The following is an 8,035-nucleotide window of genomic DNA, read 5'->3' on the forward strand; positions in this document are numbered from 1 at the left end:
TCTTCCTGATTCCCAAGTCCAGGGCCATAGCCACTGAGGCACACTTCATGTCCAAGTCCTCCCATGAATCCTGCAGAGAAGCTCAATCCAACATACTGGGGGGTCTTCCTTGGGTATTTTAACATTGCTTGGATTTCAGTTCCCTTGGGTCCCCTATTTGTTAGACTTCAGTCTCATCAAATTGAAGCTTTTTAATGGGCTTTGACAGTAAGGAGAAAATGAGGTTACAAAGGTTTAAAAATGGCACAATTTTTGACTTCCGAGAATTTCTATTCTAACACAAACGCAAGTAAGCACCATAGGATCCTGGTTCTAACCCTGGAATGGACCCCAGAGGCCATGGAGTCTAATACTTTTATTTTACAGATAAGGAAACTGAGAGTCAGAGGGGTGAAGGGACTTGTCCAAGGTCTCACAGGTAGTAACCATTAGAGGTTCGAACCTAGGTCCTCTAACTCCAGGGGAAGAAAAGCCCAGAGGCCAAACAATTATTTTTGTTGTCATTCAGTCTTTTTTAGTCACGTCTGACTCTTTCTGACCCCATTTAAGGTTTTCTTGGCAAAGATACTGGAGTAGTTTGCTATTTCCTTCTCCAGCTCATTTGACAGGTGAGGAACCTGAGGCAAACAGGGTTAAGTGGCTCGCCCAGGGTCACAGGTAGTAAGTGTCTGAGGCTGGATTTGAACTTGGGTCTTCCTGACTCCAAGCCCAGTGCTCTATGCGCTGAGCCACCATTGTTGCCTCCAATCAATCATTTTACAGATGATGAAACTGAGACAAAGGAGGTAAAGTGATTTACCAAGGTCAGCGTCCTCATAACCTAGATTATTTCTCCCCCGGCGGTTCTGGAGCACTCATTGCTGAAGCCCCGCCGAGTTGACGAGTGAAGACAGGAAGTGATCAGGGGCTGGACGACATGGTCTCCAAGTTCCCTTCTAGTTCTCTTCTAACTCATCCCGTGATTTCAGCTCTTCCATGTCAGCCAAGAGGCTTAGCAGGAATCAGCCAAGACATCCCTTCAACCCAGATGGAAAAATTGCAGGAGACAGCACCTATAACCCAAGAAATGGCTTATACTTCCCCTTGCTGGGCCTCATCGTCCTCTTCTATAAACAAGAGGACTAGCCCTTGTGGTTTTCAAGGGCCCTCATAATTCTGAATTCTGCGGGAGTGTGGGACTCAGCAGATTAATTGTGGAGAATGGCTGCCACCTAGTGTTCTAACCAATTAACTGCAACGGACTCTTGACTAGCATAAGGCAACAAGGCAAGAAATATTTATGAAGCCCTTACTATGGACCAGGCACTGGGGTAAGCATTTGGGATACAAATACAAGCAAAAAGAAAGACAATCCCTACCCTTGAGGAGCTTACATTCTAAAGGGGATTCTTAACTAGATACAAAATAAATAAAAAGAATTTAACAAGGTAGTTAAATACACAGTAAATGGGGAAAGAAAGGCAGCTAGGTGACACAGTGGATGGAGTGCGGGATTTGGAGGCAGGAAGACCTGGGTTCAAATCCAGTCTCAGACACTTACTAACTGTGTGACCCTAGGCAAGCCACTTAACTCTGTTTGGCTCAGTTTCTTCATCTGTAGATTGAGCTGGAAAAGGAAATGCAAACCACTCTAGAATATATATATATATACATATATATATATGTGTGTGTATATATATATATATATTTTGCAGGGCAATGGGGGTTAAGTTAAGTGACTTGCCCAGGGTCACACAGCTAGTAAGTGTCAAGTGTCTGAGGCTGGATTTGAACTCAGGTCCTCCTGAATCCAGGGCTGGTGCTTTATCCACTGCGCCACCTAGCTGCCCCCACACTCTAGTATCTTTTACAAGGAAACCCCAAATGGGGGTCACAAAGAGTCAGACATGACTGAAAGGACTGAACAACAACAACAACAATTGGGGAGAGAGGTCAAGAGCAGCAGAGGGAGATCAGGAAAGACTTGAGGCAGAAGATGGTGTTTGAAGGGAATCTTCAAGATTCTGTGAGGCAAAGGAAAGGAGAGAGTATGTTCAAAGCCCTGGACACAACTAGTAGAGACGGAGTGGAACGTGTGAGGAATAGAGCAAAAGCCAATTTGGCTAGGCTGACTAGTGGGAGGGGGAGGAATGTAAAGTGAAGGTTGAAAGATAGATTAGGGGACGGTTGTAAGGGGCTTTGAAAACCAACCAACCATGTACATTTGAATCTGGATGCCATAGGGAGCCACTGGAGTTACTTGAATAGAAGAAGCCCATGATTGGACCTGAACCTAGAGAAAATCACTTTGGTAGGGGACAGCTAGGTGGCGAAGTGGATAGAGCACCAGCCCTGGAGTCAGAAGGACCTGAGTTCAAATCCAGCCTCAGACACTTGACACTTACTAGCTATGTGACCCAGGGCAACTCACTTAACCCCCACTGCCCTGCCCAAAAAAAAAAAATCACTTTGGCAGCAGTGAGAAGGCTGGACTACAGTGAAGAGAGCCTTCAGACAGGGAGGCCAATTAGGAAGCTATTGCAGTAATCTAGGCAAAAGGTGATGAGGGCCTGGACTAAGGGGTTAACTGTGTGACTAGAGAGACAGAGTCAAATGTAAGAGATGTCATGGAGGTAGAAATGGCCAGATCTGGCATTATGTGGGGCAATGGAGAGTGAAGGGTCAAAGAAAACCTGGAAAAAGAGGAATAGCGCGTCTAAAGTTCAAAGGTACTACTGAGGCCATCTAAGCCAGCCCTTTCATTTTATAATTAAGGAAACTGAGGCCCAAAGAAGTCAAAATGACAAGCCCATAGGTGGTAAGTGAGAAAGGCAAGATTGGAACCCAAGTTCACTGGCTCTCCCCCTAGTGTTCTTTCTCTGGAAAAGATTTTGGAAATCATTAGATTTAGATGCATTCCAAAGGTCTGAGAATATACTGTCCAGTTTGGAAAAAATAAACCATTGAAGTAACTGGAATTACATTCTGATTTTGTCCAGAAAATGGGTAAAACATGTATAAATGTTATCTTTTTGCTTCTAGCCATATGTTGACCCAGCACAGAAAAAAAAAAGTTCTCATTTTGGCATGATATGGCAAACCCTGAGAAGTCACCATCCTTTGAATTCTCTCCAATTTGTTCATATCTTCCCCTAAATGTGGGTCCCCAGAACTGATCACAAATTCTGGAACCATCACCTCCTATATTTTGAACACTGTTCTCTTAACATAGTCTAAGACTGAAAACCCCATGGCTTGGGGCAACTTACGACTCTCAACCATAGGCACTATTGTCCTCAATCCTTTCAAGAAAAAATCTTCCTGGGGCAGCTAGGTGGCTCAGTGGATGTGGGAACCAATTTGTAATTGGGGAGTGTTAGCTAAGCAGCTCGCTGCAATATTGGGGCAAGGAAGGAGACCGGCAGCCTCCCTCAAAACAGAATAGGATTTATTTCAACAAGAACGAACTTAAAAAAAAAAAACCATAAACAGGATCAGTAGGATCAGGGGAAAAGAAATAAAACGGGGAAGGGGAAATTATAATACCTGAAAAAATACCACCGCCCAGGAATCAGCTGAGAATACAAAGCAGAACGCCTGTCGCCTTCCGGCGTCCAGCTAGAATGGACAATTCTCCTCCCCCAGTCCCAGAAAAACCCCACACAGCCCCAGCCAATGGGATGGCCACTCTGACAGTCACATGACTGCCCTCACTAGGCTTCCAATCATTATAATTTTGCCAGGCCCATGTAGGCGTCAGCGAGTGGTGATGACATGAGGTGCCAGCGCCATGGCAACGGCTACAACCAGTGGGTGGAGCACCATGCGGTTTGCAGAGCCCCAGGCCAGTGCGCACTGAGGCATAAAAACCTCAAATAACAATTAATTCTTCACATGGATAAGGCACTGGCCTTGGATTCAGGAGGACCTGAGTTCAAAGCCAGCCTCAGACACTTGACACTTACTAGCTGTGTGACCCTGTGCAAGTCACTTAACCTTCACTGCCCCACAAAAAAAAATTTTTAAAGAAATAAAAAAGAAAAAGAAAAAATCTTCCCCACAGGAAGCCACTTCTGGGCAAACTGCTTCCCTTCTGGTCCTCACTACTCTCCTGGACAAATCCTTTCCTCTCCTTTCAAACTGATGAAGCAATGACAAGCTCTTTTAACTCACAATTACCCTTAACAGGGTGCTGAGAAAGTGTTACACTATTATAGTGGCAAGGAGTTCCTTTAAGTCAAAGTGCTTCATAAAGTTAGCTTTCTAGGCATTGCAAAGTCCAGCCCACTCTTCATACACTAGAATTTTGTGTCATCCAATCAGCTACCAAGATCCTGTTCAAAAGAGAGGGGGAGGGGCAGCTAGGTGGCACAGTGGATAAAGCACCGGCCCTGGATTCAGGAGGACCTGAGTTCAAATCCAGCCTCAGACACTTGACACTTACTAGCTGTGTGACCCTGGGCAAGTCACTTAACCCCAATTGCCTAAAAAAAAAAAAAGATTCCAGGCTTTTCTCCAACCAATCCACAAAGTGATGTTTCTCTTCTGGTCACCACACTTCCAAATAGAGCTGCTGAAGTCTTCCTATCAGCGAAACAATCCCACTGCTTTCTTCTCACTCAGCTCCTGCTTCTTTCCCAACTATTCCTATTGTCATCCTAATTCTTCTCTTCTGAGCTCCACATTCCTTCTGATACCTTGTGTAGCTTTTATAGACTTCATAATACTTACCCTGACTCCTACTTACATTGATAAGAGGGGCTCCACAGCAAGGCTACTTATCTATATCTCCCCCTCAGGATTCTAGGGTACCCCTCCAGGGAAGTAAAGCATGGTTCTATTGACCCAAGTGGACAGAGTGGGCTGCTGGTATTGGCCCTTCTCAGCAACAGAAGAGCCATGTGAAAACATTGTCATGACCCTCCCCGACCCAGAGTCCCATAGCAGCTCACCCTCCCTGCTCCCCACCAGGGAAGAAAAGGGGGCTGGGTTGCCCCCAAGGGAGTCTTTTGTACACAAGTTCAGTTCTGTCTCCATAGCCATTAAAAGAAGCCTTTTCCTTCAACATGCAGTAAGTGGGCAGGGACCCATCATGGCACCTGATATTACTGGGGTTTATCCTTATCCACATCTAGGTCTCCTCCTTGCTTCTGGCTCCCAGGTTCAAACCTCATGGTGCCAGCTCTGCTTTATAGATTAACTTCCCTCATTAGAGTGTAAGCTCCTTGAGGCCAGGATTATCCAGCCTGCTTCAGGGCCCCAGTACCCAATGCCTAGTACAGGCTTTAAAAAATGCTTAATCAATCTATCAATCTGTCTCAATAGTTACTTTGCTTTGTCCCAAGCAATTTACATACCACAGAATCTATTTACATATCGTTCATTCTGACAGAATGGAAACTCCATGACAGGGATGGTTTCATTTCTGTCTTTGTATCTCCAGCTCCTGATACATTGCCCAGCATATAGTTGGCACTTAATAAATGCTTTTAGATTGACAGGTTGACATATTAATGTCAATAAGAGACAACATCTTCTCTGACATCTGTCAAGTGCTCAAGAGGAAGAAATTTAAGAGTAAATAAGTCTTGGGGCTGCTAGATGGTACAGTGGATTAAAGCACTGGCCCTGGATTCAGGAGGACCTGAGTTCAAATCTGGCCTCAGACACTTGACACTTACTAGCTGTGTGACCCTGGGCAAGTCACTTAACACCCATTGCCCCACAAAAAAAAAAAAAAGAGTGAACAAGTCTAGTGAGATTCTCACATGAGTTTCAACAAAGATACACTGAGAAACTTTCAAAATCTACTAGTCCTCTCTGAGTGATTTTTTTTATTATTCCCATTTTACAGATGAGGAAACTGAGATCCAGGGAAGTAAAGTGACTTTGCTAAGGTCATATGAATAGTAAATGGAAGAGCCAGAATTTGAATCTAGGTTTTCTGGCTCCTAATCGAATGTTCTTTCTCCTACACTATGCTACCTTTCATCTGTGACTGGGAAATAAAGTGAAGCCCACTGGAGCCCTGGAGGAACTATAAGCATTATGGGAAGGCTGAAAGCTTGACTGCCCCCAAGACACCAAGAACTACCAGGATGATGTTGTTTTCATCAGCTCTCTTGAGGACCCCCTACTTCCAGAGGATTGAAATGTTCCACCCATTATCAGTCAGGTTTCTTCCAGTAACATGATGTAATGACAACAACACTGGATTTCAAGGCAGAGAATATCAATGATCTTTTGCTACTTGCCAAGCGCTAGGGCAAAAAAACAGTCCTTGTCTTGGAAGAACTCACATTCTAATGGAGGAGACAAATATGTGCAAATAGTTACGGGCATACAAAATTTATAGAGTGTAAATAGAAAGTAATCTCAGAGGAAAGAAGTGTGCATTCCAACCTCATCTCAACTACTTACAGGATCAAAGAATCACAGACTTTGAGGGATGAGACTAAAGTGGCCATCTACTCATTCCCCGAAGGAATCCCGGACTGGAAAAGTCCGCTTGGTCAGTCTCTTTTTTTTTTTTAGCGGGGCAATAAGAGTTAAGTAAATTACCCAGGTCACACAGCTAGTAAGTGTCAAGTGTCTGAGGCTGGATTTGAATTCAGGTCCTCCTGAATCCAGGGCTAGTGCTTTATCCACTGCACTGCCACCTAGCTGCCCCTGGTCAATCTCTTCTTGAAGACATCTAGAGATGGAAACCACCACCTTCTAAGAAAGCTTATTCTACTTTTGGACAACTCTGTTTATTAGGAAATTGTGTTTCTTCCCTGTCTTCAAGCCTAAATGTTCCTCTTTGCAAATCCTGCCCTTATTACTTGGCATAAAGGAAAGGATGTTAGATTTTGACATAGGCGACCTGGGTTCAAATCACCCAGGTCTCAATTTTTTCTCATTTATAAAATGAAGGAGTGTTGGTCTGGATGACCCCTATGGTCCCTTTTAGATTGATAATCTTTTGCAACTCTAAATTCTAGAATCCATAGGTCTATGAGAAAAACCAATGGTCCCTACAATAGAGAGGAAGATGTGTCAGGGTAGCTCTGTGATCTTCTCTCCAGGCCTGGGAGCTCAGCAGGCCAGGTGTGCTTGGAAGCTGTGGCTCACACAATGAGGCTCTCAGAACCCATGCTAGGAACAATGATGCTGAAATATTCAAGAATCCACTTGATTATTTATGAGACATTTACTTTTGGTAAATACCGCCTTTGTGAAGGCACAAGGCTGCCTCCAGGGGCCATGAAATCGGGTTTGGCAGACTGGTGAAGGCTTCAGTCATTTAAAGGCTTTCATCATCCTGCCCAGAGAGCCTCCCTGGATAAGGTCCTATGATGATACATAAGTAGCCAAATGCCTTCAAAAGCATCATCTGAGTATTTTCCTGAGGCTCTGGAAGCCCCTCTTAGACATACACAGGCTAAGAATAATGGGCATTTTATAGGCTGCCTCGAGATCTGAAGAGCAGCTGGCATCTATCAATAGTATGGTTGAGTTGGGAAGAGTATTGACTCGAGTGAGAGGACCTGAATTTAGATGCTGATGTTACTTACCTGTGTGACCTTGAGCAAGTCACTAAAATTCTCTGAGCCCTAGTTCTCTCATCTGTACCATGAAAGAGTTGAATTAAATCATCAGGTTTTGGTCTCAGGATCCCTTTACACTCAAAAAGTACTGAGGACCCCAGAGAGCTTTTGGTTTTGTGAGTTAGATCTATTGATATCACCGGATTCAAAATTAAAACTGATAACGTGTTTAAAATGTTTATTAATTCATTTAAAAATAATGATAAACCCATTAGATCTTAACATAACTTTTTTATGGGGAAAAATGTATTTTCCAGAACAAAAATATCTAGTGAGAAAAGTGGCATTGTTTTACCCCCTGGGTTTTTTGGGGGGTTTCTGCTGGCCAATAAGGGTTAAGTGACTTGCCCAGGGTCACACAGCTAGTAAGAGTCAAGTGTCTGAGGCTGGATTTGAACTCAGATCCTCCTGAATCCAGGGCCGGTGCTTTATCCACTGCGCTGCCACCTAACTGCCCTTACCCATTG

Source organism: Dromiciops gliroides, chromosome 4 (assembly GCF_019393635.1).
Source record: "Dromiciops gliroides isolate mDroGli1 chromosome 4, mDroGli1.pri, whole genome shotgun sequence".
Lineage (NCBI taxonomy): Eukaryota > Metazoa > Chordata > Mammalia > Microbiotheria > Microbiotheriidae > Dromiciops > Dromiciops gliroides.